Below are 23,164 nucleotides of genomic sequence, written 5' to 3'. Positions count from 1 at the left end.
ATGGAAGATAAAGAGAGTAATCAGAATTCTGAAAGGTTGCCTGAAGGTTTAGTTGTGGAGCAGAGTTGTGAAGGGGAAGATATGGTATATAAGTGTATCCTAATGGGTTTAAGTAAGTTAATACAAGAGGGGTTAAATACGGAAATACCGGGTAGCGTAAGCGAGCTTAAAAGAAGGGTGATGAATGAAGTGTCAAAAGAAATGGTGTATGAGGAGGAGAATAGTGTACTAGAAGGGGAATTATTATCAAAGATATTAATGGTGGTAAGTATGTTGTATGGTGTAACTGTGTATTTGTATTTTGGATGGAATCGACCGATGGAATATAGGGCATGTAAGGAGAATGATAGGGAATATATTTTGAGGATTCAATGTAATGAGGAATGTTGCAAATTGTTGAGTGAGAAGGATAATGGTGCAAGTGACCTTAATCTAAGATATGGGGGTGTAGAGGACAGTGAATATGATGATGAACATATTGGTGAAGTGAGTGACAGAATTGAAAGGAGAGTAAATGTATGTATGCATGGTGTAAAAGGAAGGATGATGACATATGTGAATATAAATGAGAATGAATATTGTAGTTTAATTGATACGGGTGCTCAAGTGTCATTAGTAAATGAGTCGGTTATCAGGGAAATTGAGAGGTACAATTGGGAAGTGAAAAGACAGTGTACGAGTGTGAGAATCCATGGAATAGGTCAGGGAAGTTTACTTGTTTGGGAAGAAGTGAGGTTGAAGGTGAAACTAGGGAGTATGGAAGTTGAACATAATTTTATTGTAATGGGAGAGAATGAAATGCCTAGTTGTTTTTTGATGGGAATAGATTTTTTGAGGTTGCACCATGTGTCAGTTGATGTTGGTAAGGGTTTGCTTTCAAAGAATAGCTGTAAGGTAATAGTAATTGAGGATAATAGTGTATTCATGGCGAATTTTGTTGGCATGATTGATATTGCAAAAAGTGAAGATGATTTGTTAAGCAAAGAAGAGGTGGAAGAAATGCAAGGTGAATGTTTCGAAATAAATAGGTTACGTGAATGTATTTTAAATGGTATTAGGGTGGAAGAATGGCCGTGTGATTTGGAAGCGTATAAGAAAGTTGTTTAAAGATTTATTGTTTGTAAGAATATTGTGTATTTTTTGCATAGGGGAATGGATGAAGATATATCTGTTCCTGTATTTCCAATGCATGCAGCTGTAAGTATGTGTATGGTAGTGCATGACAGGTATGGGCATATGGGGAAGAATAAATTGTGGGAATGCATGCGAGAGAGGTTGTTTACGCCAGGGTTGAGCCAAATTTGTAGGGATGTAGCGACTACTTGTGAGGATTGTCAGAAGGGAAAGTATCAGAGCATGCATGCAAGTCCGCCTGTTTTGAGGTTACGTATGAAAGAGCCATTTGAGATGTTTGTGATTGATTGTGTTTCGTTGCCTGTGACTGCGAGGAGACATGTGGGAATGATTATTATGGTCGATCATATGAGCAAGTTTGCGTATGCAGTACCCATCAAGAATAAAAGAAGTGAGACTGTAGCGAGAATGGTAAGTCAAGTGATGTTGCCGATGAGTGTGTGTAAGCCTGCAAAAATGTTAAGTGACAATGGTCCGGAGTTTGTTGGATGGGAGTTTGAGCAGATGTTAAGAGAATGGGGCATTGAACATGTATATTCGACTCCGTATATGCCAAGTGCGAATGGTTTGGCTGAAAGGACAGTAAGAACCTTGACAGAAATTTTACGGATGATGAGTACATGTGATAATGATTGGGATTTATATGTTGGGCGTGCGTTGTGGGCATATAATGCGACGGTGCACAAGAGTACTGGTATGTCTCCGTGTAAGTTTGTGTTGAATTTTGAAAAGATAGTAAGACCGAGATTGAGTGTTTTTGAAAAGATAGTAAGACCGAGATTGAGTGTGTCCGAGAATGATAGAGATGTTTGGAAGAAAGCAAATGAGAGATTTGAAAGCTACAAAATGGGAGAGAAAGTGTTAAAAGAAGTAATTGAAAAAGGAAGAATGAATGTCAATAAGGTACGTGATAAGTTTGAAGATCCATATGAGGTGCTAGATGTTGGTTCTAGTGGGTTGAGTTATGTTTTAGGTAAAGTAAGTGTGGATGGTAGTGTGGAAAAGGTTAGGGCACACCACAATCAGTTGCGAAAATGGAAGGAGGTACCAAGATATATTCAGGAGAATGGTATGAATAAATGGCTGAAAACGAACAAGTATGAACCGAGTATGTGTGAGGCATTAGGTTTAGAAGATAAGCAATTGGTGTTAGTAGAGTATGGAAGGAAAAAGAAGTCTGAGAATTTTACTGGGGATAAAAGACAGGAAAATTTTGAAGTTGTGTAAATTTTGAAGGGTGTAAATGTACAGGTGAGTATGGAAGATAAATGTATTAATACAGATGAAACTTGGATGAGTATGAATGATACTTATAGTGTGTGTGGTTTTTCGTTAGATGAGGCAAGAGAACGTATGACGAACACGAGAATGAAAGATAGGAGAATGATAAGCAGTATGAATGATTCTTTTGTTAAAGTAGAAAATGGTTTAGATGTAATGGATGAATTGTTGACAGAAATTAGTGGGATTTTCGAGCCAGATGAAATTGAGGTAGATGAAATAGTGCATGATATCTTAGACGAGCAGAACATAGACGGGAATCGTAGTAGTACGTTGAATGAAAACGACATGGAAGAAGTGAATGAGAGAGTGCAGGTATATGAAGGCCCAGTTACTCGAAGCCGAGGCCCTGTTCCTGATTGCGACTGGGTAATGAGAAAATAGGTAAGTGTTGTGTGAGGATTTGGCAAAGTAAGGGGGGAGGAATGTGGAGGATTAATTTTATTTTAATTTATTTTTTTTGTTTTGCCAAATCGAGAGAGAGAGAGAGAGAGAGAGAGAGAGAGAGAGAGAGAGAGAGAGAGAGAGTTGTTTTAGTATTGTTAAATCGAGACATTTTATTTGCTTTAGCTTTGTCATTAGAGAGAGAGAGAGAGAGAGAGAGAGAGAGAGAGAGTGTTTATTTACTTAAGTTTTGTCTAACTGCAAGAGAGAGAAAGTGTGTTTATTTGCCTTAGTTTTGTCAGAGAGAGAGAGAGAGAGAGAGAGAGAGAGAGAGAGAGAGAGAAAGTGTTTATTTGTTTTAGTTTTGTCAAATAGAGAGAGCGTTTATTTGCTTTAGTTTTGTCAGAGAGAGAGAGAGAGAGAGAGAGAGAGAGAGAGAGAGAGAGAGAGAGAGAGAGAGAGAGAGAGAGAGAGAATTTTATTTGCTTTAGTTTTGCTAGATCGCGCGTGCGCGAGAGAGTATGTGTGTATGTGCTTTTGTGTGTGCGTGTTTTGTGTGTCCGCGGTGCACGCCGAAGAACAAGGGTAGTTAACGAATGATTGTTTGTAGTGGGAAAGACTGTCGGTATATTTGAGGTTGTTTGTTTACATTTTTTAGCTAGGTTAGGGCGGTAATGAATGTCTTGGGCGAAAGCATTGGATCTTTGACTGTAGCAGGAGTCGGTTATGTTTTTTTTGGTCTTTGAAAGCCGGCTGTGAAGTGATTTTTTATATTCGGAGCCGTAATTCCTCCTTTGGATTCCTTTAGACTCCTTGGAGTTTTAGTTTGGCCTGGAAGGTGGTGTTTGCCATCCGTGTGTATTATATTGTATATGAATAGCTTGATGATGACGACCCGGACCGGACAATGAATGTAGGAATAGACTGCTGAAATACAGAATTTTTGAACGTTGATGACCCGGCTATAAGATACGGATTTCTCTCAAGACAATTGATAACGACGACCACCGCATAAGATTGCACGGTCGAATTGGCCGTACGATAGTGTTGGCCAGTGCCAGTAGGCTACAACTTGCTTAAGGACTGTTGCGTGTGAACCAAGAGGTTCTCTTGGTTTGGCATTACATTTTTTGTGTGTTGCAGAATATGATTGGTGTTTAGAATTAAGTAATTTATTTAGTCTTAAGTGTGCTTTTGGTACTGTGCGTGGACTGACGGTGTTGGGCATATTAAAAGGATATTGTTTTTTCGATTGTTGGCGAGTTCTCGGTACCATCACGCACCGATATATACAGTGAATTTTGTGTGTATTTTTTGTCTATTGAATTTATGATAAATTGTGATTATTCCTGGTTTATGGCATATGGTAGATGGTTTGGTGATAAGTGATTTGTTTTAGTGTTAAGTCAGTTTAATGATTTGTGTTCTGTTTTTGGTTGCGTTAATATAGTTTTAAGGCTATGTTTTGTTTTCATTTTCCTTCTGTCCAAGAGTCCAGTTTAAAGTAAAGTAAGGGGAAAGTTTGTGTTGTGGGATATTTTGGAAGTAAGAGTGATCAAGGGTGTGGGGGTTTGTGTTTTGTTTACATCCCGCCACAGAACACTTTTAATTAAAGTAGAAACATATTCTATCAACAAAATCTGATGTAATATCACTTTCAATACATCTAGCGCTTACTGCATTGCAGTACAAATTATACAAAATACACAAGTCTCTTCCTCCATAACTTAACATTATACAAACTTTACCAATCTAATCTCTCAGGTGGCTTCCCTTTATTTATCCTTTTGGGAAGTACCCTAACTTCATCCTGAATTGGTGTATGAATAGTTTTTAAATATGCGTTTGATATTTGAACATCTTGGTTAACATTCGATTCATTTGATCTAACTACTTTTAAAAGATTTTCATCTCTAAAATTTAAATGATTTACTTCATTTTTATTTAATGGTTGTAATTGATCGACATTTTTCAATATTTCCACCCACTTGAGCCGCTTAATGTAAATTTCCTCACTCTTACAATCTCTCCTAGTACTGTCTTTACTAGGGTATTGTTATGATCTTACCATGACATTAGATAAAGGGGATAAAAGTCTTACTTTTGGGAAAATTATCACTTGTTTATATCCTTTCCCTTCTAAGTCACTTTGAAAGTTGGATACATCAAATCTAATTTACACCTAATCATGCCCCCCATCAACAAATTCGACGTTGTCACACCTGTTGTTCTGTGCTTTGTTGTTCTGTGTGCCAATACGAACTTGGATACATGAAAAAAAAAATATTTCTCAAATTTGCTTATCTACACTTCATGTTATGCTTAAATGTTTGAAGAAATCTTTCAGCTTCTCCATTCATGTAAGGATGATATGTTGCTGAAAATATATGCTTTATACAATTTAAATTTAAAAACTTTTTAACTCTTGTCAGGTAAACTGTGGACTATTATTTGTTATAATTCTTTGTGGAATACCATGTTTTGAAAAAAAGGGACATTAATTCTTTTACAGTTGCATAAAATGTTGTTGTCTTCATTTGAGTTGCTTCTGGTCATTTACTGTATGCGTCCACAACTATCATGAATAAATAACATAAAAAGGATCTGCAAAATCTATATGAATTCTTGTTCATGGATACCTGGATAACTTCTACGGGTGCATTCTAGCACAATGGGATTATAACACAATTCATACAATTTCTAACAAATAATTCATTATCTCTATCTACACCTGGCCACCAGACAAAAGTCCTTGCAATGGACTGTTCTAACAATGCCTTGGTGAGCAGCATGTATTTCAGGAAAAACCACAGTGAACTAGGAATAACTACTCATGGTCTTTTCATAACACAACCTCGCATTACATTTAACTCCATCTGAATGTTTCCATACGGTTTACAAATTTCTTATTTTCCACATAAGTCCCTACCTGTGATCAAACTCTCTAACACCTTTGCAAGTACCGTGTCTTTATTTGTATATTTAACAATATCCTTTGCTGTAATGGGCACATTATACACTGGAACTAAAAGAATACTGTCATCAGACTCTTCCGGAGCTTTGTCTACTAGAAATCTAAATAAAGCATCCGCATTCCCCATTTTTTGATGTAGGCCAGTATTCGATATCATTGCGGTATGCAGTTAACACGATTGCCCAGCATTGTAGTGTGGCAGTTATTAACGTAGGTAAACTTGATTTTGGACCCAATATAGCTTTTTCCTACCATAATGATATATATAATATTTCTTAACGCCAGACACTAATGCTAAACCCTCCTTTTCTATTTGAGAGTAATTCCTTTTTGACTTGATTAATGTTCAAGAAGCTAGTATAATTGACTTTTCTGTTCTATTTATCATTACATGAGATAACACTGCACCTAAACCTTAAAACAATCTTTCATGCATTACATGCTAAATTTATAGGTCAATTGATTTGATAATGTACTAGAAATGTAGGTTAGGTTATTTTCTGTTTTATTCTTTCAAAAGATTCCTGATAATCATTTATCCAATTTCACTTCTAATCCTTATTTAACAAGTTATACAATGGATGTGCAATTGCAGACAAATTGTGAATGAAATTCCCCTTATATGTTTCTAAACCTAAAAATAAGTGCAATTCCATATCATTTTCTCGTACATTTGTTGATTGTACTGGTTTTATTTTTTCTTTGGTCTTGTGAATACCCTTTCCATAAATTACAAAACATATGTATTTCACTGAATGAACTAATAAGATACCTTTGCTTTATTTACTCTAATATAATGATCCCTTAACTTCTTCAGGACTGTCCGTAATCCTACTCTATGTTTTCTTTTATCTTTACTACACTAAAACTAAAATATTATCTATGAAAATGAATACCCCTTGGATTCCTGTAAACATTGTATCCATAGTTTGTTGCCATATAATTGATCTGCGTGCAACTCCATAAGGTAATTTCTTTTGTCTATACACACCTAAGGACGTATTTACGTACAAATTCATTGTGACTTTTCATCCATGGAAAGCTGTTGAAATGCTTGTCTATGACCCAAATTTGAAAATATAGTACATCCTAACATAGTTGCAAATATGTCTTTAAGATTTGGCAATGGATGTTTAGCTACTTGAAGCTGTGGTTTCAATGTTACCTTGTAATCTACACGTACCCTAACCTGACCATTTTCCTTCACAATATTAACTAAAGGTGTAGCTCGTTGCACTGATCGTATATCAAACATGCTCATACACTGTAACAGTATATCTGTTATCTGTATATTATCGTTATCACTTTCCCCTTGCACTGAAAACCTGTTTAAGCCTGCATGTTCTTGAATCACTGTGTTTGGATTTTTGTGCAGTACTTTCTTGGATCGGCTTGTATATGAACTCATGCTCCGTCGAAATAAAGTTAGTTCCATTCCCCTAGTCTCTCAGTTATCACCTAACTGGCACTTTGCACACCATTCTAAACATGTATCCTTTTCTCATGAACCTTCCCTTTTTAACTTCCTTATTTCTGTTTCAACTGAACTTTTCAATGCATACAGTAGTAATTTTGGAGGAAAAAAATCTAAAAGTACTTTTTAGTTTCAACACTAAAATAACCTTTGCGTTTTTTACTGTACCTACTTTATCTTCAAATGCTTCCTTAAACTGTGATAAAACATTATCAACAGAAGCTTCATTCTTGTGTTCATCCTGTTTGCCTGTAACCTTCAAAATACTTGTCTAATCTAATTTAAGATACTATAACCAATCTAAACCAAGTAATGTTTGTCCTTTACCTTTAACTAACGTTAATGGCATTCCATCTAACTTCTTTTCCTTATACTGTGCTTTTACATTCGAATCACCTATTACCTGAATAGCAAAACAATTATAAACTTCCAAAACTCTATTGATACCTTTTAAGAACACATTAGGATTATTTTTAGCTGTTTTCTCAGACATAATTGGCACACCAGCTACTGTCAATTTGCATTACAATTGGTTCACCATTTACGATCACTTTTACCAATATGTTTCTTTGCATCTTTGTTGACAGAATTTAGGCAAAACGCCAAAATCAGTTTCTGACCTATTCTGTTTAGCATGAATATCTTTTGCATTTTATTTTTGGCCTATAGTATCAATGGCAGCATTTACTTTCTTTGCATATTATTTAAGAAACCTAAAACCATTTTGAGAATGGCCCATTTTGTTCCAAGTTAGGCAAGTCTGTCGCATACCAGGGTATTTCTTTGCTTCATATACAAGATGATTATTTTTACCACAACTATAGGACTTGGGTTTTTCCGGTAGTTTATGCATATAAGTATGATTATGATATTTATGGAAATTAGGGTTATGCAATTTCCTATGACTAAGCTTTCACATATTTTTCTAATTTTCATTGTCTTTAAATCTTTAGCGTACCTTACATATTTTAGAAAATCTCCATTCTATTGTTTATATAACTACTTATTATGTTACTTTGTATATTGATGTTTCTAAATCTCTGCCTATAATCAATACCTTCTATAGTGTTGAATCTTCATCTTGCAGTAACTTTTTTCTTTGCCCTTGTGATGTGCAATGGGCAATAATTTGATCTATTATAAATTTTATTTCTAACTTTAGCAACTCCCGTGAGGCAGCTAAATTCTTACGTCTGGTCACAAATGCATCTAAATTTTGTTTTCTTTCTGATATGCCTGTGCCATACGTGAATACCTTTCAAAAAATGTATTGACCTGCATAACAAAATATGTGATAAGAGCCCTAATAGCACCTTCACTTGTGTCATTTGTAGTTTGGTATGTCTTAACCCTGGATAGGTACGCTCCTCGGACACCCCTTTAAGGGTATACTCGGTCGCGCGCGACCCCGACGCAAAAAAAAATTCTTGAAAAATCTGTTTTTGCAGTAACCTCTTTTTTTTTGACAAAAAAAAGTTCAATGAATGCTTAAAACTACTTAAATACTACTCATCTGCTGAAAAACTATTTATTATAAATATTTTAAAAAATTAAGTAGAAAAATGAAAAGACCTTACATAAAAATTCATAAAAAAAAATTTATACATATTTACACAAATCCTTTTAGGAATTGATTCTTGAATGTTTAGGACACATCTTGATGTATTTTGGATGAAGTCAGACCCATGGAGGTGAAGATCTGAAATGAGAAAAAAAGGGTAACTTTTTTTGGCCAAAAAAATTTGTCCAAATTTCATGAATTTTTTTGGGTACCCAAATGAAATAGGAAGTGGCTAATTTTTTTAGATAATAAACATATGTTATCCTAAAATAGAAATATGTAAAAAAATCTTCATTATTTTGTAAATTACATTTATATCAGGGGCCATATCTAAAGGTAATTTTTTGAGTACTTAGAAATTTTGTAAAAAAATACATATATTTAATATATGATATGATATTTATGCAGGTAAAAATATACCAAAATATCACAAATTCTATAGGGAACAAGAATATATATAGATAGGGCAACTTACGCTTTGGATATGTCCACAAAATGGCCGCCAACCACACTGACTCAGACTCCCTAATCTGCCATCTGAAATGCAGGAAGGGTATGTCAATTTCAAGGTGTTATTTACTAATCTAATTATTCTTGGATATGCATAAAAATTGTATGGTGGATTGCTGGATGATTGTCGATTATTTTACGACTATAAAATTAGAATTCTGACCCAAAAAATTTTTTTTGAAGGGAAATAAAATCGAAAAAAAAAATGTAAAACAACATAATATTTTAGCTAAAAAAATTTGATAATATTCAATCAAAAAAGAAGTAAACAAAATTTTCCGACAAATAAACATCTAAATGAATCATTACTCTATGATAGTTCCTTAGTACGTAGTAATTTTGAAAGAAATGAGCAAAAACGAAAAAGTGGCAATCACAGGAAAATCGAACACATACCTATATATACGCCATATCTGGCTAAAAATAAAGATAGGCATGGGTAACCAGATCATCTAAAAACACTTTACAACACTATTAAAATATAATTTTGGCGACACTACTTGCCAATTCCTTACGGTAACATGACTAAGCAAAAAAATGCAAAACAAATAAAAAGGGGCACTCGCGGAAAAATGGCCAACATTCTAATATACGGAATTTCAGAAAAAAAAAAATTCAGCCACGTGCTAGGCAAACCATCAAGGAACATTTTCCGACAAATAAACATCTAAATGAATCATTACTCTGTGATAGTTCCTTAGTATGTAGTAATTTTGAAAGAAATGGGAAAAAACGAAAAAATGGCAATCACAGGAAAATCGAACACATACCTATATATACGCCATATCTGGCTAAAAAAAAAGATAGGCATGGGTAGCCAGATCATCTAGAAACACTTTCCAACACTATAAAAATACAAGTTTTGCGACACTACTTGCCAATTCCTTACAGTAACATGACTAAGCAAAAAAATGCAAAACAAATAAAAAGGGGCACTCGCGGAAAAATGGCCAACATTCTAATATACGGCATTTCAGAAAAAAAAAATTCAGCCACGTGCTAGGCAAACCATCAAGGCACATTTTCCGACAAATAAACATCTAAATTAATCATTACTCTGTGATAGTTCCTTAGTACGTAGTAATTTTGAAAGAAATGGGAAAAAACGAAAAAATGGCAATCACAGGAAAATCGAACACATACCTATATATACGCCATATCTGGCTAAGAAAAAAAGATAGGCATGGGTAGCCAGATCATCGAGAAACACTTTCCAACACTATAAAAATATAAGTTTTGCGACACTACTTGCCAATTCCTTACGGTAACATGACTAAGCAAAAAAATGCAAAACAAATAAAAAGGGGCACTCGCGGAAAAATGCCCAACATTCTAATATACGGCATCTCAGATAAAAAAAAAAGACATGCACGTGTTAGCCCAACCATCAAGGCACACAATCTAACAAATAAACATGAAAAAAAATCAATAATATACGGCAATTCCTTACTTCATAGTAAATTTTTACAAATATTGAAAAAAACAGAAATTGGCAACCGCAGTTAAATACCCCACATACCAATATCTACGTCGTATCTGACAAAAACAAAGTCACGCATGGGTAGCCAGATCATCTAGACACACTTTCCAACACTAAAAAAGCAAAAGTTTTGCGACACTATTTGGCAATATCTTACGGAAAAATGACTTGGCAAAAAAATGAAAAAAAATGAAAAAGGGGCACTCGCGGTAAAATGGTCCTCGTGGTGATGAACGACATTTTAACTAAAAAAAAAATCCTGCACATGGTAGCCAAACAATCCACCAAGACTTTCCACAACTGATAACCTATACAAGTTGCACCATTCTATGACAATTTCATAATACGTAATAACTTTGATAATTATGCAAATTACCTTAGAAGGGTAAACTCGGTCGCGCTCGACCCCGATGCGTCTCAGAAATCTGGGAAGGAGTACAGCTACAGCGATGCACATCTGGACACTACTAGAGCGTGTAGGCGAGACACCTACTGCAGGTCGATCACCCACAAATTCAGTCACGGGGGTGAGTCACGTGAGAAAAACCTCTTTTGTTTTGACGCTCGGGGTCGCGGACGACCAGGGTTAAACACTTCCCAAACTTCCCTATATGCACTATGCAGTAGCAATGGTTTCTTCTGTGCATGCTTAATACTACCTAATGCTTTTAAATGAATTTTGAAATTATCGCACCACCGTTACCATTGTGTTGAAACAGAATTTGGATCTGCAACAATGCTGAATCAATCAGTATGTTCAATGTCAATTACGTTAGGCTACTGAATTCTATGAAGTCAACTTCTTAAACTAAGTTAATTCTAACCTAGTTTTTGTTCTATGCTTTTTCATGCACTTTTTTATTTTTCATGAAGATAAATTACTTAGTTATGCACTTTATGTGAAATCATGCCAAACTAACCATACTTTCTGGTAAAATTTTACCCAATTACAATACTGGGCATTATTACAGTTTCAGCTAAATTTGGATCTCTATTATTGTTTTCACTTGTTACTATAAATTTTTGAGATGATTCTTTCGAAAAGGTACTTGAATCTTCTGCAAATTAAAGGGTTAGAGGAATATTTGCCGATGAATATTATTCCTTAATATTATCCCAAGGATGTATTTAAGCTGCCATGTTAGTCTTTCTCCTGATGGTATTTTGTTTTTTTGTCAATGCATTGTGGGCAAAAATGCCGGATTGTCCTTTGCTTTTGGTTATGAAGTATGAGTATGGTAAAAATGCTGATATGCGATTGGCTGTTTTATTTCAAGATTATCCATTTAACTGCAATTTTGGAATTCACAGGTCCTTGTAAAAGAGTGCGTGTCAGTGGATGACTGCCATGGATTCCATTGTGCTGACGGGCAGTGGTTGTTGCTTCTCGTATTTTGAGGTTACTGGACATTACAAAGGAACTCCTGAAATAATGAATAGGTTTCTGCATGAACATTCAGTGCTACAAAATAGTATTAAATGTCCCAAATATGGTCTCCTCTAAGTTTTTCAGCAGGATAAGCACCAGTGGTAGTGCAAGCAGTCGGTTGAAATCCCCAAAACTAAAAAGAGAAGATTATGTAATTACACTGTAAGTGTTCATAAAGGTAGACCTACATTTCTTCACGAGTCTCATCTGCCACCTTGGAAATTAATTTGGTTTGTCAACCACTGGTTGCATAAGTGTTGAGATCATCATTTTGTCATAAGGGTCTCCATTTATCTCCTTCGACCAGTCTAGAATGGAGGAGTTTTTGTTCTGAAGTTACCGATTACCCTTTTGACAATCAAAAGGCGATTGGTGGTAACGGTGTTATAGTGGAGATTGATGAATCTCACTTTAGGAAACGAAAGTAATGTACAACCGTAGAAGGCCTCTGACTGACATATTGGTGTTTAGGGGTATTGAAAGGCCTTTAAAAAAAACGTTTTATTGTGCCTCTTGTCGAACAATTGCCTCAAAAGTGTGATACTGCTATGCTTGTCCCTTTAGTTCAGAAATACATTAAAGGGGGCAGTATCGGGATAAGTGATAAGTGGTCATCTTACAATTCTCTAAATTCTCTTGCAAAATTTTGTGGATCCCTCGAAACCCGACACCCATACTCAAAATATTGAACGCATTTGGAGAGAACTTAAGGAGTGGGTGAAATGACCTGGTAATTGATGTGAATACTTTCAAAGGTATTTGTCTCGGTTTTTGTTCATTCACAAATATCCAAAAGAGGAGCTGCTCCATCATTTTCCTATCACTGCTAGTCGCCTAAACCTCCACAATCTGAGTCACAGCATGTTCCCGTTCACATAGGTAATTCTGAAGATATTGATCCCCAACCTTCAAAGACTGCAACTTTTAATTCTATTTAAGGTAAGTGAGGTGGTTAACTAAAAGGTTACGAAAATATTTGCCAATTAACACCGAAATACTAGCCCACACGGCTAACATGCGTAGCAAAGCATAGTAAGTTTGCTAGAATATAGGAGCAATGAGATAATGTTTAATCGCGATAGAAGTGTGCATACAGCAGAGTAAAAGCCAATAAATAATTAGCTCAATTAAGTAACGAGGTATTTTTAAAAATATTATTATGAAGACTGCTACGAACGACTTGACTCCATAGAAAATGGGATAAAAAATTATGTTTTTCTATGAGTCTGGAAGTCTGGCAAACAAAAGCTCCAGTTTTTTTAGTGTTTCATTACTATTATTTGATTTTGATTCAGGTAACTATTTTATTATGATGATTGGTATGTTTAGGTTAGACTGCTTCTCTTATTTTACCCGTTTTCTGTACTCTTCCACCCATAAACTATGATTTCCATCTGTCGAACCGCATCATTGCAGGTATTAAGGGGGTGCCTTGTACCTTTAAATCTTATTATTTGCAGCAGAAATAAAGTTCAAAATCGTTGAAAACACACTATTTAAGATATACAAAAATATATCTTTACATAGGAAATTCGAGTCTGGCTGAAATTATAATTTACCCAATATTGTATACCTTATTTAAACAGAAAATAAGGAGACCAATTTTGCGGTTATGCGTTGACTTTCTCTGTTGAAGTACTGCTCTTCATTCTTGATGAACTAGCATGGACATCAAACTTGATTGTAGTTTACTGTGGCTGGTGTTCCTCTGGTTGGCTTGCATTTCTCTTGTTAGCTTGCGTGAGTTTTCTCACGTGTGGTCTCTTTGACACTTTGTTGGATTTCACAATTAGGCAGTATGCAAACCTTTAACTGAGAAGCTTGCTTACCTAGAATAATATTAGTTTATTAGTGTGATGTACCTCATCTGATGTCGCCTATTCTGGTTGATAAATGAAGTCTGCTGTACTCGTATTATAGAATTCCTTTATTCTTTAGCTACAGTACTATGAGTATATGAGGTAGAAAAGCATCAATATAAAATATTCTGATCTCAGTTGCAATACAAAAATAATAAGAATCATATTCTATCTTTGAGGTAATTTATAAAGGATTGAATACTTTATAATATATGCTACAAACCTTATAATTAAAGTAGAAATATGTTCTAACAATGAAGTCTGATGACATATCACTTTCAATGCATGTAGCACTTATTGCAAACCTTCGCCTATATCATGTTGTATATCATAATATAGGCAATCGAATTATGCTTATTTTGTCACCCGTTTCATACAAATCAGATAAAAATTCACCACAATATAGCAAAAAGATGTTTTTGACCTTATCGTGATCTTTGCCCTAAGTTTTGACCTAATCACTCCCAAAATCTAATAAAATTGTCATTGGATCATGGTCAATCATCCCTAATCCCCCCTAATTTAATGAGATTTGGTCAAATAATTTTTGAGTTATGCGAATTATAAACACACAGACAGATGGATAAATAGCTGTGTATCAAAACAACTTTCACAACAAAGCTGGCGAAGGTAATTATACATAATACATAACATATAATTCCTACACCAACACAGACACAAGTACTCGTTGACTACGTTTCTGTTTGTAAGCATCACACCAATATATATGACTATTTATGACAGAGAGATTATACATGTATCACTTGAGCATTTAATATATTCTTGGTAATTTTGGAAAATGAACAGGAACATTTAAGGAGTTCAGCCTTCACGCACTGAAATTAACATGGAACAGGCACAGCAGGAACTTAGAACTTCCATTGTAAAATGCAGTATTCGTTCGAAAGTATACAGCAACCTGACAAAAGAGAATTAACAATATGCAATTTTTTTAAGATTTGGTTTATGAAGGTTTATGGGCCATTCCCAGCCAGTGGAAGGAAATATACCAATTCCTCTCTCTGAATGGGGAAACATTTACCGTCTCTCCAAAGTACGTATACTCATTAAAAATCTCTAGGGGACGTCAGGCTGCTTCAAGGAATAACCCTATAATATTATGTAACTTGGTTAAAGATGCTAAACTCTTATCATTCTATAAGCTATCTTACAATTTTTTCAAATAATCCTCCTAATACTAATAAATATCAAAGCCATCCAACAACTTTGCTTGGAATGATCTGAGTGTATAATACTATTTTATTGAATATTTAAAAAAACAAAAATCATTATTAATCTCTATTGGATCTAAGGCTAGGCAGGATCAGGAAATGATAGTCGGCGTGGTTTCGTATCTTCATTGCAACTCATTGACAGCGGAAAGAATTACAGATAGCCCGTGACGTAGACAATTACGTCACTTATGTGGGTGATGCTCAGGTGCTACAAGCAGCCTTATCTTAACACATCTTACATCTACCTCCCAAAATATTATGAGGAGGGTAATATTTTCAAAACTTATAAGTGACAATATCAAAAGCAGACATGACAAACGAAATGCTCAACGCTCTTAAACAAAAACATCTGAAAAGTATGGTAAATCATAATCGTAATAATTAATGGTAACATTAGGATTACTGAAAAGGAGAGAGAGAGAGAGAGAGAGAGAGAGAGAGAGAGAGAGAGAGAGAGAGAGAGCAAAACGTCAACGGCATAAACATAACGTCAAGCGAAACAATGATTACATCAGCATTGCAAAACATGCACTAAACAATGAGTTGTGAATGCAGCATCAACATAAAATCTCATACAGAATATAATTTTGCAAATATGAAATCAATGCATGTCTAAGTGCAGTGAAACAAAAAAGAAATACTTTCCTTTTAAATGCAAAATCAAAGTAAAGATAATTATACATAATCGTTTATACAGACAGGGGCAGCAATCACCCACGAGACCCTGTCGAGTACAGACGTGCATCTCAGTACTCCCAAGACCGACTAACTCTCTCTCTACCGAGAGAATTGCTCTGTGTCCCCGAATTTTGTGATTAGTGAATAAGTTTTTTGGAAATGTGGACGCCTGTTTCAGAACTAGCTGAGCAGCCTTGATCCCGTGAGTTCTCTGCTCGCCGCCATTGGCCAGCTGATACTCTCAGCTAAATCACATGGCACCGAATTTGGATGGGCTGACGAAGTCTTGACGATACTTGGAGAGATGGATGCCTGTAAAATCACCCCATTCTCGGATCGGCTGCTGACAGTGACGTCATGATAGTGTGACCGAATTTTGTGACCGGCTAACGAAGCCTGGACTATTCTTGGTGAGGTGGACACCTACTAAAAGACCCAATTTTGTGATTGTACCTTGCTGGTGGCCATCTCACGTACAGTTACCCCAGTCAGGTTATAATATATTCATTGATCCATGGTGGTGGCCATCTGACGCACAGTTACCCCCGCCAATTGTTTATTCAGACTTTGTGAGTAAGTATTTTGAAAACTTTATAGTGTAACTGGTGCAAAAGGACTGTTAGTTCTTATACCCACCATGCAGTAATCTGCATGACTGGGAAAGTAAAGCTGAAGGATACCTCCCAGCAAGGTGGGGAGGGAAGGTACTGGAGGGTATGGCAGCTGCTGGGCCAATGCAACCTCAGCGCATACAAGGTGATCTCCATTAGGACTGGCTTTATTGAGGTGACTGATGATACATGGTAAAGAAGATGACCGAACCTGAGAACAAGAATAGGTTTGAAACCAATAACCTGAAGGTAATGGAAGCCCCCGGAACTTAGAGCCCAGAGGACCCTGATTGCTGAGAGTGGAAAGACACATTCTTGAAGGGCATGACGAGGAAGAAGTCAAGACCACAATCAAACATAAATTGGAAAGACACAACGACTCTGCAAAGTTGAAGCGGTTATTTTGATCCCAAGCACTTCCATCCTCAAGATCCGGCTGAAGTGTGCTGCAATGGTCCAGAAGGCCCCTGACAACGGAATCAGGATTATGAACCAGTCATTCCCGAGACACAGTATGCAGAAGGACATACATGTGAAATTGGACCAATGTATGAAGTGCTACTCATACGAGCATATAGAAAGAGATTGCCCCAAGGAATAAGACTTCTTGATTTGTTCCTTCTGTGGTGGCACTGACCACACATTTGACAAATGAAAAAGTAAATCACCAAAGTGCATAAGCTGTCAGATCCAAGGACACCACACCATGGCCGCGAATTGCCCAGTCAGAAAGGAGGGAACGAGGACTATCAAAAAAGAAATTAGGAATCAAGCAAAGGAGACCCACTCATCGTATGCTGGAGCAGCAGCAGCACCCTCGTACAATACTTGGACCTCCAGGATTACAGCAAGCAATGGACCTCAGACCCATAACCAAATAAACCATGGCCTACCCCCCAGGAAACTACACACTATTCACCAGACCGCCCTCCTACACGAGGATGTGAACGAAACAGCCTGTCCTGGAACCTTCCGGGAAACATTCAACGTGGTACTGACGGCAAATGGATGTGAAACAGTAACAATTCCAAGGACCACACTACGCTCTAAGGAGGTGATGGCAAGCATGCCAGCACTCCAAGCCAGTACAACCACGCCACCATCAATAGCAAAAGAAGCGCATGCAGCTGAAGAAGAAGAAGTATCGATGGAAGCTCAATGTGAAAACAGGAAGAGAGCAAGAACAAACTCCTCAAGCTCCATGGATTCCAAGGAAGCCGCACAAGCCATCACTAATCCAGCCCAGCAGGTCAAGCAGACAGCAAAAAAAAAAAAAACCTGCAGTCGAACAAGAGACCAAAGTAACCCTCCCTAAACTAGGAACAAGAGCCATTCCCCCTGCTCCTGAATCGAAGCAAACCCCCAATGCAGAGAGGAGGAGGAAGGATATCCTCAAGCACATCTCGCTGAAGACAGCAAAGGGAACACAACTCCCTAGATATCCCTCTACAAGCAGCTTCACTGACCTGATCTTCAGGTCAGGAAAGATCAAATATATGATCATGGGTTCATACAACCCTAAAGAGGTAAAAGACCTCACATCAAAACCTCCCCAGAAGAGCTGACGAGGAGGTCCATAAACCCCATACCTAGTGAGAGGTGCAATGTGCTCCGCAACAGACCCAAGGGCCAGAAACCCCCTACGATGTCTTAATGGAATAAATCAAAATAATACAGCAGAACGTGCTAAAATGGACTTTCAACAGAAACCTGGAGCTTAGCAGTTACTATAGAAAGCTGGACCATGACATCATATTGCTGAACTCCACCAGCATAAAGGAAATTGAAACCATTAGAAACTATGGCTACAGCATATACAGAAAGAACTCCCTCAATGAAGACAATGCTGGAGTAGCCATAGCCATCAAGTCAGGACTCCAGCACAAACTAAGTGACGACTTCACAGAGGATGTGCTGTCTATGGAAATATCCACGAGAATAGGGACAACCTACCTGTCTCCAAGAAGAAACATTTTTACAGGAAAAGATCTGAGGAAGATCCTCCAGAAGCCTGTACCTGCCTACATCTTAGCGAATTGCCACGCCCGTCACAGGAACCTTGAGCACCACACCGACAATCTCTACGGAATAGGTGTAAACAGGCTCATATCCAGTGGCATAGCTACACACATCGGGCCCCACTTCAATACCTTCCTCGGACCAACAAGAGTTGGCAAACCTGATATGATAATCACCAACAGACATGCACACCTAAACCATACCCTCCAACTGGGAGACCTTACCTCCTCAGATCATCTGCCACTAATCCTTACCCTGGCAACATGTTGAAGGGATTATACTTCCAGCAACCTCCAGACACCAACTACACAGGGCCAACTGGGATGGCTTTAAGGGAAGACTGGATGAAGAGGCAGCAACGATCGTCCTCAGAAGTAATCACAAGTCAAAGGAGTACATCAAAAGCAAACTCAAAAAGTGGTTCTCCATAATTGGAACACCGGTCGATAAATTCATCCCAAAAGCAAACCACAGAATTCTCTCTTCTTACAGAGAAAGTGCTACCCTGCGGTAGCTTTGACAGAGCCAAACAAATTGCTGAGGTAAACGGTTGGAACAGGGGAACCCTCCAGATGGTCAAAAGCCTACAAATAAGAATATCGCAAGAGTCCCAAACACTCGTTGACCAATACTGAGAGGATGCCGTTCTACAAGTGGAGGTTGACCTAAGTGACCCAAGCAAGTTCTGGAACTCCATAGGGAGGCTACTAGGCAAGGGTAAAGACGAAGCACCCTACATCCTCCACAACAACACCAAGCTATTTAGTGACTCCGAGAAGGAGAAAGTCTTCAGAGAATACTGGAAAGAAGCGTTCAAAATCACGCCAGAGGAGAACCTCCAGTTTGACAGGGTCAATGAGAGGAGAGTGCTAACCTCCATGCAAGAAAGAAGAAGGGACATCCAACCCTACTCCTTAACAGACCTCTCATGACTTTACCAAGACAATCCACTCACCAAGCCCATCGAAACATGGGAGCTGAAGTGTATAATCAGCAAAATGAAGAGCAAGAAGGCACCAGGCAACCTCCCCGACTCCATGTTAGAAATCCTCAAAACACTAAACAACGAAGCCATGAGTATGGGATACTTTCCAGATCAATACAAGACTGGGATCATCAGACTCATCAACAAACCTGGAAAGGACAGCAAGCAAGTTTGCAACTACAGGCTGATTACCCTACTGGAAATCCATGCGGAAGATCCTAGAAAAGATTCTGAAACACCGACTAGTAAAGTTCCTGGAGAGAAATGGCCTGATGAACGAGATCCATTATGGGTTCAGGAACAGCAGAAGCACTCATACAACCACTGTCCACTGTGGAAGGGGCCGACCCGATTCCAAGATATGCAACACATCAGTAAAGGGGAAGAAGCCCGATGAAGTGAAGTGCAAGTGAAAGAGAAGTGAAGTGAAGTGAAGTGAAAGTGAAGTGAAGTGAAGTGAAGTGAATTAAAGAATAAAAAAACATAAACTAAAAAAAAACATAAAATTCAAAAACATAAAAAACAAAAACAAAAAACTAGTTTAAGCAGACGTCAGCTGGGGATTTCAACCCAGCAGGCCAAACCTTTCTCTCCTACTAAAATTGCTCATCAAATATCTTCCTTTCTGGTTCCTCCTGCTACGATCAGAGCTCCTACTCCCTTCCCCCTTTTTCCTAGTACTAAATTCTTCCTGTTCCAGTGAGGTAACTGATGGTCCAGAAGAAGACAAAAAGATAGAAGCAGCAATGGAATAAATGGGCAGTAATCCTGATCCTGATCCCAAATCTGACAATAAGAGTGACCAAGCAAATGGGTCTGCCCCCTTCTTAATACTACTACTTCCTTCATCCTTCCCAACCTTTACCTTCCCCTAGTCCCGCAACAGTGAGGCCTGATGCCTCTTGAGATAAGATAAATCTGACAATGACAAAATAAAAGTGGCTGATTATCCTTGATCCTTTATCCCTTACCTCTCACCAAAAATCCTACAATAAAAGTGGCTGATTATCCTAAACCTAATCTTTATCCCATCTCCCCCCTACCTCTTACTTCTGTTAGTGATCGAAGAAGACAGGGGCCTCTCTTTTCCTTTGCGGCCGTACCTCTGGTGCTGATGGAGGAAACTTAGACTCATGAACCCCTTTGTTATCTGTAGGAGTGGCTCCTGGTGTCTCACTGACGGGCAGTTCAATGACCTTGAGGTGTCTTCTGTTTCATATTGACAGATGCTCACTACCATCTAGTCTTAGTACGTTTCTGGTGAGTAAATCTTAAATTGGTAAGTTCAACCGAGTAAATCTGGCAACATTTCTGATCGACATCCCAGTGGAAAATATGGAAAACTTCGGACCAGGTGGTATTTAAAGGGCTGCAAGATAATTCAGTTCACTACAGGCCGAACAAGGGAAAGGCCCGTGCCAACAGGAATTGTTGGCTACAATACCAATTCAGTGTTATGTATTTTGTACTGTCATACTATATGCGCTACGGATATTAAGAGTAATGTTGCACAGGATTGCATTGATAGAACGTGTTTCAACATAGTTCAATAGGGTAGTAGCATATGTTACGAAGGATTTAATCCTTAATTAATAGTCCTAAAGTTAGGATGTGATTCTTCTTACTTTTGTATTGCAGTACGATTCGATCTTTTTGAGAGATATGCTATTTTTTTGTTTTTGTATGTAAGTGTACGAGTTTTGTTTACATATTCTCACTCGAGAGTCACAAGTTATTAAACAGGTCAGAGAGTAGAGCTATAATGTAAGCTTGACTCCATTAAACGTATTTTAATGAGAAGTCTCTGATTATATCCCACCAAGACGAGTCGGCGAAGATGCTGGGATAAAGGATTCATTCTCAACTAATGAACTATTATTATTCCAGGTATGTATGAAGGGGCCATTCCATTTTGGTAACCAATACCATATACAACATTTGGTGACTACAATTGACACGGAACCCATGCAGAGAAACCCAACAGCAGAAGAGACAACTAGATGTAGCTCCCCATGAAGCAGCAGCAGGTATGCAGTAAACAAGAGGAATGCCACAACACATTTCTACATTCAAACTCAATGTCATGAAAGAAGCAAACATCATACATATATATCATATAGGTTAGAACCAAGTAAGGTAGGATTGAAATTTGTTACCAGTAGGCATTATGTGGTAAAATTTCACAGTAGGACAATGATAGTTTACATAAAACAAAAATTGTAAACTACCTTTAGTTGGTTGCATAAACACACAAGAGGTGCAATTAACATATAAATTAGGTTAGAATTATCTTTGTTACTGAGTAACTAGTTAATTTTGTAGATTTCATTTGCCTAACATAATTCAAGTAAGAAGTAAAAATGCCCCTGGACATTGAGCATCCAGAAAAGTTTAGCATTGTTTCTGAACCCAATTCTGTTAAAACATGATGGCAACAGTGGTGTGAAGAATTTAAGATTTACATTGAAGCTTTGGGTAGTTTGAAAGATGCACAGAAGAAGGTTTTATTACTGCACACAGCCGGTAGAGAGGTTTGGGAAGTGTTTAAGACACTACAACCTACCGTTGACACTAGTGAAGCTGCGATTAAGGTTCTTTCCATATATTTTGCCCCTCAGGTCAATACATTTTTTGAAAGGTATCAATTTACTGTACAGGCATATCAGAAAGACCACGAGAGTTTAGATGCGTTTGTGACTAGACTTAAGAATTTAGCTGTTTCATATGAATTTCTAGTTAGAAAATGTTATCATACATCAAGTTATTGCCCATTACACATCACAAGAGCTAAGAAAAAAATTACAAGATAAAGATTTAACATTAGAGAGGGTATTGATTATAGGAAGGGCTCTAGAAACATCAAATAGGCAAAGTAATAAAATAGGTAATTCTACAAGTAATAGAATGAAAAATTCTAAAATTAGCAAGATAGGCTCAAGGTTGAGAGACAATGAGAATCAGAGAAAAAATACGTCAAAGCATAGTCATAGGAAATTGCCGAACTCTAATGCCCACAAATATCAGAATCAGACCTATATGCAGAAGCAACAGGATAAACCCAAATGCTATAGGTGTGGTAAAACTGATCAACTTGCATATGAAACAAGGAATTGCTCTGCTACAGGAGAAACATGACAGGATTGTAGAAAGACGGGACATTTTTCAAATGTTTGTAGATTCCCTAAACAGTACACAAAGAAAATAAATGCAGCAGTTGATACTATAGGCCAAGAGAATAATGCGGAAAATGTTCATGATAATCAGGTTAGGTCAGAAACTGATTTTGCTTTTCGCATTAATTCCATCAAAAAAGGTGCAAACAACACATATTGGTAAAAGTGATCATAAAACGGATTTTGAGCGAAGCGAAAAATCTATTTTTGGGTGAGATAGCCATGGCGTCCTGATGGAAGGTTCCTTTTTGGTAGCTTCCTTGGGTAAATAACTACTAAGATATTCCCAGAGAATTTAACCACAGGTTATCACAGAATTCTAACTTCTGGAGCGAGTATCCTAAAGGTTTCCCTTTTAAGACATCGTATATCAACAG

Source organism: Palaemon carinicauda, chromosome 17, assembly GCF_036898095.1.
Source record: "Palaemon carinicauda isolate YSFRI2023 chromosome 17, ASM3689809v2, whole genome shotgun sequence".
In the NCBI taxonomy this organism is placed as follows: Eukaryota; Metazoa; Arthropoda; class Malacostraca; order Decapoda; family Palaemonidae; genus Palaemon; species Palaemon carinicauda.
This window is presented reverse-complemented; position numbering follows the sequence as displayed.